A 12,692-nucleotide genomic window follows, 5' to 3' on the forward strand; every position below is an offset into this window, starting at 1 on the left:
GAGGTCACCCAGTGGGTCTAGGGCAGAGGGAGGGCTGGACCCTGGCCTCTGGACCCTCTACAGGGCTCAGGCCAGGACTAGACACATCCCACCTGACCCCAAGCAAAGGTCAGGGAGCAGGTGCTAGGCCCAGCTTGGCCCTGCTGCCTTCCCTAAAGGCCACCGAGAGCCAGCCGGCCACAGCACACGGCACATGTGCAAGATTGGAGCCAAGGGAGTGCTGAGTACCAAGGGGACCCAGCCGGCCACAGCACACGGCACATGTGCAAGATTGGAGCCAAGGGAGTGCTGAGTACCAAGGGGACCCTGCACTGGCCCAGGAGGCCCTGACCCCCCATGGGCCTCTGCCTCTACCTCAGCACCAGGCCCCTCCAGCCAGGCCCTGGGCACAGCCCCATGAAATCCCTCCTCTTACTTCCAAACTGAGCCCCATGAGTCCCTGATCTCAACTCCAGATGGAGCCAGGCCCAAATATTGCCCCAGACTCAGTCCTGACCACACCCTCAACTGTGGGTCCTGAGCTACCATCAGCCCAACCCGACACAGCCTGGCCACCCACGCACTGCGGCCAGCCCCAAGGGAGGGCCCAGGGAGTAAGGCGGGCCCTGGGTGTCTTCCTGGGACTCCCAGAACACTGGCCACACATGCCCGACAGCAGGGTCACAGGTCACTGCAGAGCCACTGTCGCAGCAAAGGCCTCCCTGGAAGAAGGCAGGGATGTAGGGTTAGGAACAAACCTCCTGGGGTTCCAGCCCTAGTTCACAATCCTGCACAAGCCGACTCCCCTCCACCTCAGAGATGGAAAGATTCACACCCTGCGGGGGGACGACAGCACCAGTCCAGCCTCACTGGTTTCAGAGCTGGCCTGGGGCTGGCAGGACTCAGAGGAGGGGAAAAGGGAAGTGTTGTGTGTATGGAACGGCAGGACCAGCAGGCCAGGAGGAACCTGCAGGAGCGAAGCTAAGTGGGAAAGGGTGCTGCAGGGCATGGAAACAGCCAAACAAGCAGGACCGCATGTGGCACGCTCAGGAGCCAGGGAGAGGGCAGTTTGTCCCTCGTGAACTAATTTATTAAGACCGTAGCAGGTTTTTAGAAAAGCAGCAGCAGCTGTTTTATTTCTCAGAGGCGACACTTAGAGATAACAGTGGAGCAGCCCCAGGACTTTCACAGTCGGCAGGAGCCTCAGAAGCCACAAAGGAAAAGACTGGAGAACGTAAATGCATGAAGGCTAAACGCATCCGTGGGGCTAAGGAGACCATGAGCAAAGTTCAAACCGAATGCACATCGGGAGAACAGATTTGTAGCACATTTAACAAAAAAAAGAGTTAACAACACTAACCTTTAAAGAGCTTCAGTAATTCAACAAGAAAAAGACGACTCAGTAGAAAAAAACGGGCAAATAATGTGAAGACACTCAGAAGAAATACAAACAATAAGCATATTTTAAGTGCTCAGTATCATCATAATATTGTAAATATATTCTATACTTTTCTAGTTTTAATTTTTATACTTAGATCTTTGATGAAAGTGCCTAGGTTTTTGAGAATTATATGCCCGGGAACAATAGTTCTATCTAGAAAAAGTTGTGTGACCTCAGACAACTCACATGATAGTGTTACATTTTTTTTTATTAGTTTTTCTTAATTTTTAAAATTTTTAACTGTGGTAAAATACTAATAAATAATTGAAAAGCAACAGGATATACTGGAGTGATATGAGGAAGTCACTAGGTTTAAAACTAATTTGGCCTGAGCTTGTTTTTCCAAAGCAGCCTGATGTGGCCTGTTGAGCACGCATTGTACATCTGCTTTAAACATTTACAATGTCCCAAAGACAAGAATGATGCCCTTAAAGATAGGGATGTAACCTCCCCCCATACCGGCATTTCTTTAAGGATAAGGATCTCTTCCTGGAAACTAAGGATTAATTAGTGACCTGCCATGCTCACCTTGTGACCACTGACCTGCTGACCCCTGACCTGCTGTGCCAGTGAAGCATCTCGTGACAGTAGGAAAGGAGCTATTCCTGTCATATGTGATGGATGCTCTATGTTCCAAGATGGTATATGACCACTCTGTACACCCACTTCTGGGGTGCCCATCCTTCCACAGGGAAGGCAGGCCCCGGGCTAGTCCTCAGATCTGGCTCATAATCAACTCACCTCAATTTTGATTTATAGATTGATTATGAATTATCTGCATCGACACACACATAACATAAAAATTACCACCTGCACGATTTTTCAGTGTGCAGTTAGCTCAGTGGCATTAAGTGCCACCACCACCATCCATCCCCAGAACGCTTTCATCTTCCCGAACTGAAACGCTGTTCCATAAACAATAAATCCCCACCCCCGCTCCCTTCAGGCCCTGGCAACCACCACTCTACTTTCTGTCTCTATGAATTTGACTACACTAGGTACCCCTTTAAGTGGAATCATGAAGTATTTGTCCTTTTGCACCTGGCTTATTTCACTTAGCATAACATCCTCAAGGATCACCCAGTGTTGACGCATGTGTCAGAATGTCCTTCCTTTTTAAGGCTGAATAATATTCCACTGTATGTATTTACCACATTTTGCTTATCCATTCATCCGTCTATGGATGCTTGAGTTGTTTCCACCTTTTGGCTACTGTGAATGATGCTGCTATGAACATAGGTGTTGATTAGGGTTTTTTTTACATATGTAGAGCGTAGAGCACCTACTATGTGCCAGGCACATAATAAGCACTGGAGCTTTCAAAATGGGCAAATCACAGTTTTCATGCTAAAGGAGCTCACAGCATCATGGGAGACTGTCCAGAAACCAGATGGCAATGAGTAGGTGAGTGTGACAGGGTCACACAGGTACTCAGGGGTGCCCTGAGGAGGGGGATGAGGCATGGATCCAGGAGATCTGAAGTGAGGCATAAATCAGGCCAAGTTTCCTCAGGCAGAGGAAACCACTGGTGCAGAAGCCTGAGGTCACAGCTAAAGGGCCTCCAGCTACTAACAAGAGGAAGAAAGCCTGAGCTGTGGCTCCCTCCCCCATCAATCCAGAGACTCTGCGGAAGCCAGAAGGAGGTGAAGGGAACTCTCCACACCATCCGAAAAAGAAGAATCCCCGAGTGCCATGGTTGCCCCAACGGATAAGGTGGGGACGTATAAAGAGAAGGAGAGAGAAACAGCAGCCCAAAGCAGAAGTGGGGTTCTAGAAGGGTCGGAAGTCTATGCCTGTTTGCCCCCACCACTTATCCAGAGCTCAAGGGTTGGAGACCACCCAAGCTCCTAAGTATTCCTCTTGTAACCGTGAAGGATACAGCACTTGCAAAAGAACTGGGCCAGCGTGGAGAAGAATTAATGAACTAAGATCAAGAGTTTATCCATATTATTAACAACTATATGCCAACACTTTTGAAAACTTAAACAAAATGAACAAATTCCTAGAATAACAGAGCCTTAGAAGTGGATCAAGAGGCCAGCCCCATGGCCGAGTGGTTAAGTTTGCACTCTATGCTTCAGCAGCCCAGGGTTTCACTGGTGCAGATCCTGGACGCAGACCTAGCATTGCTCATCAGGCCATGCTGCGGCAGCGTTCCACATAGCAGAGCCAGAAAGATCTACAACTAGAAAATACAACTATGAACCGGGGGGCTTTGGGGAGATGAAGAAAAAAAAGAAGTGGATCAGAAAGACATGAAAGGGATAATAAAACATTTAAAGATAGGAAAGGAAAGCCTGAGTTTTCTTCTAAGTGTTGATGAAATTAAGGCAGTGGTCAAAAATCTTCCCACAAAGACAACACTTGGCCCAGATAATTTTACAGGTATGTTCCATCAAACTTTCAAGGAACAGATCATCCTGATTTTATATAGACTATTCTAGCATAACTATGATACCAAAAGCAGAGAAAAATATTATCAGACAAGAAAATAATAGGTCAGTCTCATTCATTACTATAGATGCAAAACTCTTATACAAAATATTAACAAACCAAATCTAACTGTATTAAAAAACAATAATAAATAATGACCTAGCTGGATTTATCCCAGGTATTCAAGGATGGTTTAATGTTAGAAAAGTTATGAATGTAATTTATCGCATTAACAGATTAGAAGACAATAAAAACACACATGCTTATATCAGAAGATGCAAAAAAATCAACTTCTTAAAAAATCAACTACTATTCATGATAAAAATTCTTAGTAAATTGGAACAGAGGGGAACATCCTTAACCAGATTAGGAATATCTAAGGAAAAAGTGTCTGCATCAAATAGCATCCTAAAGAGGCAAAAAGTAAAGGCATACGCTTTATAATGAGACAAAGGTGCCCACTATCACCACTTTCATTCTACATTGTATTGGAGGTCCCAGATACTTCAAAGAGACAAGAAAAAAAATTAGAAGCCTAAGGATTGGAAAGGAAGAAACAAAACTGTCATTATTCGCAGATATGACTGTTTACAAGGAATCTACAAATAATTAGAAATAATAGGAAAATTCTGTCAAGTGGATGGATATAAGATTAATATATAAAAGTCAACTGCATTCCTATGTGCCAGCAGCAAACAACTAGGAAACCTAATTTAAAAGGAAAAGGTAAAACACTGAAAATAGTATAAGAAAATATTAAGCATCTAGGAATAAATTGAACAAAAGATGTATATGATCTGTGAAAGACCTGTACAAGACCGAAAGTAAAATTATAAAGTTTTATTATGTGAAATTAAAGACCTAAATGGTGAAAATAAGTATCTACAGATATCAAAGATGTCAATTTCCTCTGAAGTGATTTACAGATTCAGTGAAATTCTGTTCAAAGTTCCAAGAATGTTTTTCCCGAAACTTTGTTAAGATGATTCTAAAATTTATATGGAAGAGTAAAGGGTCATGGTTGCCAGATAATTATGAAAAAGCAGCAGAGGAAAGGAAGATGCGCCTTCTAGATTTCAAGGCCTAATGTGAAGCCATAGTAAACACGATGGTGATACTGATGGAAAGACAGACAAATTGATCAGTGGAATGAAATGCAGTCCGGAACAGACCTACGCATTGATGGAACTTGTTATATGACAAAGGTGGTACATCAGATTAGTGGGGAAGGGAGAGACTCAATAAATGGAGCTGACACCCACCAATGAACTTACTATGAAAAACATCTCATACCAAGCATTGTGAGGGTGAGAATGGGGGGCACCTAGAACCCTCACACACTACAGGGGGAGTGTAGACAGGTACAACCACTTTGGAAAACTGTTTGGCAGTATCTACTAAAGCTGAATGTAGTAACATACATCTACCCCACGACTCAGCATTTCCACTCCTGGGTCTGTATACACCCAACAGAAATGTGGACACGTTCACAGATGCAAGACTGCTCAGAGCAGCACCTCCGTCATAGCCTCAAACTGGAAACAATCCAATCCGCCCACCACAAGAATGGACAAAGAAATGACAGTGAACTACAGCTACACACATCAACGTGGATAAATCTCACAAACACGATGTCAAGCAAAAAACCCAGATGCAAAACAGGACACACTTGTATCAGCCAGGATTCAATCAGGGGACAGAACCACACTGGTTATTTCAACAGAGATTATTTAATATAAATAATTGTCAGCTAGATATAAAGCTTAATTAAGTAAATGAAAGGGTAAAAAGAGAAATCAAGAAATCTGAAAACATGGGTGGAATTTTTTTCTGGGGAAGTACAACAAACAACAGAAAATCTGAATAGAGTGACTCACATCAAGTAAGTGAAAACCGAGAAAATATTTGCAAATCATATATCTGATAAGAGACTTGTATACAACTAAGTCTCACAACTCAATAATAAAAAGATAAATAATCTAATTTAGAAATGGGCAAAGGATACGAACAGGCATTTCTCCAAAGAAGATATGCAAACAGCCAATAAGCAGTGCAAAGGTGCTCAATATCATTACGCATCAGGGAAACGGACGGCCACATAGTCGGCCCTCAGTATCCGAGGGATCCACATCCACAGATTCAGCCAACCACGGATCAAAAGGCCTGGATGCCTGCCTCTACTGAACATGTACAGACTTTTTTTCTCTTGTCATATTCCTTAAACAATACACTATAACAACCATTTACATAGCATTTACATTGTATTAGGTGTTATAAGTAATCCAGAGAAGATTTAAAGCATAGAGGAGGATGTGGGTAGGTTACATACAAATATTACACCGTTTTATAAAAGGGACTTGAGCATCTGCGGGTTTTGATATCCACGGGGGTCCTGGAACCAAGCCCCCTGAAGACAGCAAGGGATGACTGTAATGAAAAAAAAAAGAGAAAATAACAAGTGTTAGGGAGGACGTGGAGAAATTAGAACCCTCACCCACTGCTAGAGGAAAGGTAAACTGGTGCAGCTGCTTTGGAAACAGGCTGGCAGTTCCTCAAAAGATTAAACAGAGAGTTAGCATATGAGCCAGCAAACCTACTCCTAGGTATATACCCAAGAAAATGAAAACATACAACCACACAAAAACGTTTACACCAATGTTCATAGCAGCATTATTCAAAATCGCCAAAAAATAGGAACAATCCAGATGTCCATCAACTGATGAATGGCTAAGTAAATGTGGTATATCCACGCACTGGAATATTATTCAGCAACAAAAAGAATGAAATACTGATTCATGCTGCAAGATGGACACACCTTAAAAATATTATGCTAAGTGAAAGAAGTCCGTAACAAAAGACCACATACTGTATGATTCCAATTATATGAAATGTCCAAAATAGGCAAATCTATAGAGAATAAGGTGGATTAGCGTTGGCCTATGGCTGGGGTATGTAGGGTGCAGATGGGGAGTAAAATTAGATTATGCTGATGGATGCATAACTCTTTAAATATACTTAAATTAATTGAATTGCACACTTCAAATGGGTGAATTTTATGGTATGTAAGTTATATATTAACAAATTTGTTAAATAGTAATTAGTCAAAAATAAAAACCCTCCTAAGCTAACATTTTTGTAAGGTTTGGGTTTTTTCTCTTCAAAGGTTAGCACATTTAAACTATTAGAACTTCCATTTCTTTATTTTTTGGAACATTTTATATTTCCTTATATTTATTACGTAAGCCCCATTAGCTCCAGTAAACCAATCAAAAGAAACCTCTTTCATTTAAGAGATGTTACAATTTAACTTATGAATTAACACACTATGGAGGTAGGAAAATATTTCAGACTCTTATCCACACACTGAAACCTTCCAGCTCCAGTTCTATAGCCTCAGCCATGCGCCAAGTAAACCAAGGAACAGAAAACCCACTGGCCAGTACCGCAAAGGGCTGTTCTCCTTTCAATGCCGTCTTAATTCTACTTCTCTCAATATTTTCTTAATTGATTTGAGCTCACAAATAGCTAAGCAAACTATCAAAAGGAGCCTAACAAAACAGATTCTCCCTCATCTCCTGGAACTGGATCGAGAACAGACTCCCACTGTCCTGATAGAGATCAGCAAATAGACCATAAAACCAACTGTCAATCACTGCTGCCAGCAATGGGAAAGAGCTTGGCCAAGAACTAAAACCAAACACAGAGTAAGAAAACAAGCAACAAAGAAAAGAAAGACAGAGAGATGGTATGGGGGAAGAAACAGAGAGTCAGTGAAGGTGAAGTTTTACTGATGCTTAAAATGCACTCCAGGGGCCAGAAAAAGGTGAGCCAGAAACAAGCTATGAGACCCTCTTCAGAGACAACAGCTTAACTGGCTCTGGCAGGTGGGTCCACTGAGCATCCACAGTCGGACGCCCTCCAAAACTCAAAGCGTAATATTCAAGAAGTTAGATGGTACCCTCGGGCATTCTACAAAATACCTGACCAATACTCCTCAAAACTGTAAGGTCATCAAAAACAAATTGACAAATTTGGAAACAATCCAAATATCCTTCCAATGGTAAATGGATAAACAAAATATTGTACATTCATCCAATGAAATGCTATTCATCCATAAAAAGGAACCAACTGCCTACTGCTATGTACACGATATGGCTGAATCTCAAATGCATTATGCTAAAAGAAAGACGCAGGTTCAAAAGGCTATATGCTATATGATTCCATTTATATGACCGTCTGGATATGGCAAAACTGTAGGACAGAAAACAGGTTAGTAATTGCCAGGGGCTAGGGATGGGAAGAGAGCCTGACTATAAAAGGGACCTGAGGAGTTCTGGGGGGCGATGGGACTGTTCTGTATCTTGATTATGGTGGTGATTATATATTTGTTAAAACTCATTTTTTAAAAAGGGTGAATTTTTGCTATATTAAGATGAAACAAAGAATCAATATCTAAAATATTATAATAAAAAGCTGGAGAATCTAATGGGCAAAGCACATAAACAGGAGATTCACAAAAGGGAAATTTCAACTAACAAGTATATCAACCTCTCTGCTGTTCAGAAAACAAATTAGAAACAAGAGACCACTTTATACTCATCAGATTGCCAAACATTAAAGAGATGGATAATACCAAACACTGGCAAAGATGGAGAGAGAGGGGATCCTCATACACTGGGTGATGGGGGACAGACCAGTGCACCCATGCAGGAGAGCACCTGACAGTACCTGTGAACAGGTAAACCCCTTATGGCCCAGCAACTCTACGGGAAACATCTCCCAGAGAAACTGTGCATAGGCCCAGAAGGGACCGGACAACATGTTCCCTGGGGCAGCACTGATGATAGCAGGGCACTGGGGGGAACCTACGTGTCTGTCACACATAGGATGGGTAAGTGAAATGTGATGGCTGCATGCTGTGGGTACCACGTGACACTCCGAAGCAGTGAACTAAACGTCCACGCAGCCACATGGATAGATGTTAAAAACAAAGTGTGTGTGCAGTGGGGAGAAACAGAACGAGAGCTATTGCTCAATAACTTAAATGTAATTTTAAAACATGCATAGGATTTTAAAGTCAGCAAAAGATTGTTCAAGATATTGTTCATATATTATCCAAGGATCCAAAGAAAACATTGTAGAGTGAATTTACAGGGTGGCGGAGGGGCAGTGGAGTGGGGACTGGAAAGACACAGATGATAGCAGTGTGTCAGGATGACTGGTGTCATGACGAAGACAGGGAAAACAAGGAGGTGGTAGGGGCCACCTGGATTGGGAAGAGAGTGCCCAAAATTAACAGGTGCTGCCTGATGGATAAATCTCCACAAGGACAGGCACACGGTGAGTGTGTGCATTGCCAAAACAAAGTGGGTTCGCTTCTTGGCGAGCTGAAATCGAAGCCTTCACAGAAGTAGTTGTCACACAAAGTAAAATTTCTTTGCAGCAAATACAGGAAATCACGGGGATCACTTCCAAAGCCACGGCTCCCAAGCAAGGGGAAACAGGTGCCTTTTATTTCAGATGGGGATGGATATTCAAAAGGGAAGTTCTGTCGTTACATGTAGATGTGGGCATAAGCTCCTGCAGGCATAGTTTGAAAATATGGTTTCATATATATCATGTTATGCTAATAAGGCTTAAGCTCCTCCTTGGGCAGAGATCTGAACACTAAAGTGAAGCAGGGGCCGGCCCCGTGGTCGACTGGTTAAGTTCCTGAGCTCCACTTCGGCGGCCCAGGGTTTCACCAGTTCGAATCCTGGGCACGGACATGGCACCAATCATCAAGCCACGCTGAGGTGGCATCCCACACGCCACAAGTAGAAGGACCCACAACTAAAAATACACAACTACGTAACCATGTACAAGGAAAAATAAAATCTTTAAAAAAAAAAGTGAAGCAAAGCTGACTCTTGGACACTTGTCTGCGAGTGTCGCTCTTGCAGTGGGGTCTGGACTGGTTCAGGGCAGCTGGTAACTGCATCTCCTAACCTAACTGAAGAAACAGTTTAGTGCTTCCGAAACCTCCTTTGAGTTACCCGGGGCAGTCCGTCGGTGACAGGGGCATAATAAATGATTCAGGTTTATCTGACGCTCGGAAGGAACCCTGGTCACCTCAACTGATAAGAAAAGAAAGCCAAACAGGTGAGGGGCTTTTGCCCACAGTCTCACTGCTGGAGGGCAGGGCAGGGCAGGGAGGGGAGAAGGATGCAGAGCCAGATCTGAAGAGCCTTGAACGCCAGGTGAAAGCGTTTGGTTTTTCCTCCTCCTGGACCCCAGAGCACCAAGGAGTCTTTGAAGAGTTTGAAGCAGGACAGAGCCTGATCAGATTTTCCCAAGAGAGAGCAATGTGGATGTAGGTGAGGGGACTTGACTGGACACTGCGTACCACCGGCTACCGATGAGCATGTGTTCAGAGCCTGTTATTCAGAGGTAGGGGATTCCACAGTGAATCAAACAGTTTACCAGAGGAGAGAGAGACAATAAACAACAAAACCAACCATTGCAAACTAGGTTAAGTATGACGGAGAAAACAGTTTAATACTGTGGGGAGGGGATGGGAAACTCGTCCTCAGTGGTCAGGGACAGCCTTCCTGAGGAGGTGATATTTGAGCTAAAATCAAGGGAAACAAGAAGGGTTAAAAACAAAAAAACCACTGAGTGGACACGAACTTGGCATGAAGTAGAGTGAGTGAGGCTGAGACTGGTGTGAAATAAGAAGTAGGCAGGGATCAAGTGACGAGTTCAGAGCCTTCTCAGACACCGTGGGAGTTTGGATAGAACTATAAATGCCAGGGGAACCACTGGAAGGTTTCAAGCAGGGACAGACTTTCATTTTTATTGGGCATTTACTATGGGCCATGTGCCAAGCTCTACATTTTACATGGAGAATCACATTTTATTCTGTACAATTCCACCATAAAGAGCTGTTATTAACCCAAATCACACCTGAGGAAACTGAGGCGGGAAAAGGTTAAATGACCTACTCAAGTCAAGGTCACACAACTAGTAAGAGTAAGACCCACAGTCAGTCACTGCATAGGACGTTGCTTAATAAAATAATGGCCCACACTTAATGAGCAATTACTATATGCTAGGCAGTCTGATTCCAGGGACCCTGTACTTTCCATGTCACTGACCAGGAAAGGGATCTTTTTAAGAATTCCTCTGGCTGTAAAATTATATGGGCAAATCCCCGTCCCTTTCTGGGTCTCAGTGTCCTCACACATAAAATGGAAAGGTTGGACTTGTATCACGGAACACAACAGCTAAAAGGGCCTTCAGTATCCCAGCTGTGGCCCAGAGGGGCAGCAACAAGCACAAGGTTGCCCAACCAATTTGGGACAAAGAACTTGGAATTCCCAGCCTAGTTTGCTTTCCTGATGCCAGATGCCTCTTGAGGACCTCCAAGGTTCCTCCAGTTCTAAGATGTTAGGATCCCCCCTCAAGGGGCCAGTTGCCCAGGCCCCTGGAGGCTTCAAGAGCTCTGACTGGCTCTTGGGCACCCAGGCTGAATAGTCCCTTTCTTCAAAGCTAGGACTCAGGGTAGGTAGCACTGACCACAGGCAATGACTACACAGCAACCAGGAAAGACATCACAGGGACTACTGCACTGCCCATTCATACCCCTGTCTGATCCCCTCGAGCATCCACTGAGTCACCCTGGGCAAACCACTGACCTCCATCTCCCCCACCTCTGCCAAATAAAGGAAAATAAGAAAACCAGCTTCATCCGTCATTGTGAAGTTGGGAGTTATTTTACATAATCACTTAACGTGGTATTTAACTCTAGTAAACCCACAGAAATTACCAGCACCTCTCCCCGGGCTAGAAATTAACTTCCCAGAAGAGGCTGGGTGGCCGTTCCCTAGGGCTGGTCTCCTCCTAACCCCCAGGACATTTACGGAAGGCCCATTGAGTGTAAAAGCCTGTGCTAGGCTTGGGGGGCTCTATGCCAGGACCTTCCTTGTGCGTTAAAATAAATCCAAAGAAAGAAATGTAAATAAATCAAACCTTCCAACAACTCACATAATTCTTCGCAAGCCCCCATTTTACAGATGAGGCTTGAGGGCTCGCGGTCGCCCTGAAGAGGAACTAGGGCTCCAGATCGAGGTTAAGTTGGGTTAAGTTCAGCTATTAGGACCATATTTATTGGCCTGTAAGATACACAAGTACATAAGATGCATTCCAATTTTATATGGAAAGTTTTGGGAAAATAATTTTGAGGTCAAAGGTAATATAATGGAGTTAAAAAAAAAAAAAAGAACAGGGGCCAGCCCCATGGCTGAGTGGTTAAGTTCGTGCGCTCCGCTGCAGCGGCCCAGGGTTTCGTCGGTTCAAATCCTGGATGCGGACATGGCACTGCTCATCAGGCCATGCTGAGGCGGTGTCCCACATGCCACAACTAGAAGGACCCACAACTAAGAATATATAGCTATGTACTGGGGGGCTTTGGGGAGAAAAAGGAAAAAAAAAAAATTAGGTTGCAATCCTGGTGCACGAACTTGAGTATGTTATTTAACCTCTCTGAGGCTCAGTTTCTCATCTATAAAATGGGGATAATAACATCCACCTCACAGAGTTGTTATGAGGATTAAATAAGTTTATAGTTATAAAATACACAGAACAGCACTTGGTACATAGAAAGTGCTTTTTTTTTTTTTGAGGAGGATTGGCCCTGAGCTAACATCTGTTGCCAATCTTCCTCTTTTTGCTTGAGGAAGATTGTTGCTGAGCTAACATCTATGCCAATCTTCCTCTTATTTTGTATGTGGGATGCTGCACAGAATGGCTTGATGAGCACTGTGTAGATCCACACCTGGCATCCGAACCTACAAACCCC

General features: G+C 43.6%; 1 long non-coding RNA gene across 4 annotated transcripts in view; it reads right to left on the minus strand.

The window, feature by feature from the left end:
- The window catches only part of LOC138915148 (uncharacterized), a 53,060-nt gene that overhangs the window by 23,869 nt on the left and 16,499 nt on the right, over nucleotides 1-12,692 (minus strand). For 2 of the 4 annotated variants that reach the window (XR_011430984.1, XR_011430986.1), the window contains one exon: nucleotides 5,565-6,280. The exons of 1 other annotated variant lie outside the window; for it this stretch is intronic. This is a non-coding gene — a long non-coding RNA (uncharacterized lncRNA). Of the gene's footprint in view, nucleotides 1-1,555; nucleotides 6,281-12,692 lie in introns of those variants that run through there. One more of the 4 variants, XR_011430983.1, reaches the window with a different exon arrangement.

Source organism: Equus caballus, chromosome 22, assembly GCF_041296265.1.
Source record: "Equus caballus isolate H_3958 breed thoroughbred chromosome 22, TB-T2T, whole genome shotgun sequence".
Classification (NCBI taxonomy): Eukaryota; Metazoa; Chordata; class Mammalia; order Perissodactyla; family Equidae; genus Equus; species Equus caballus.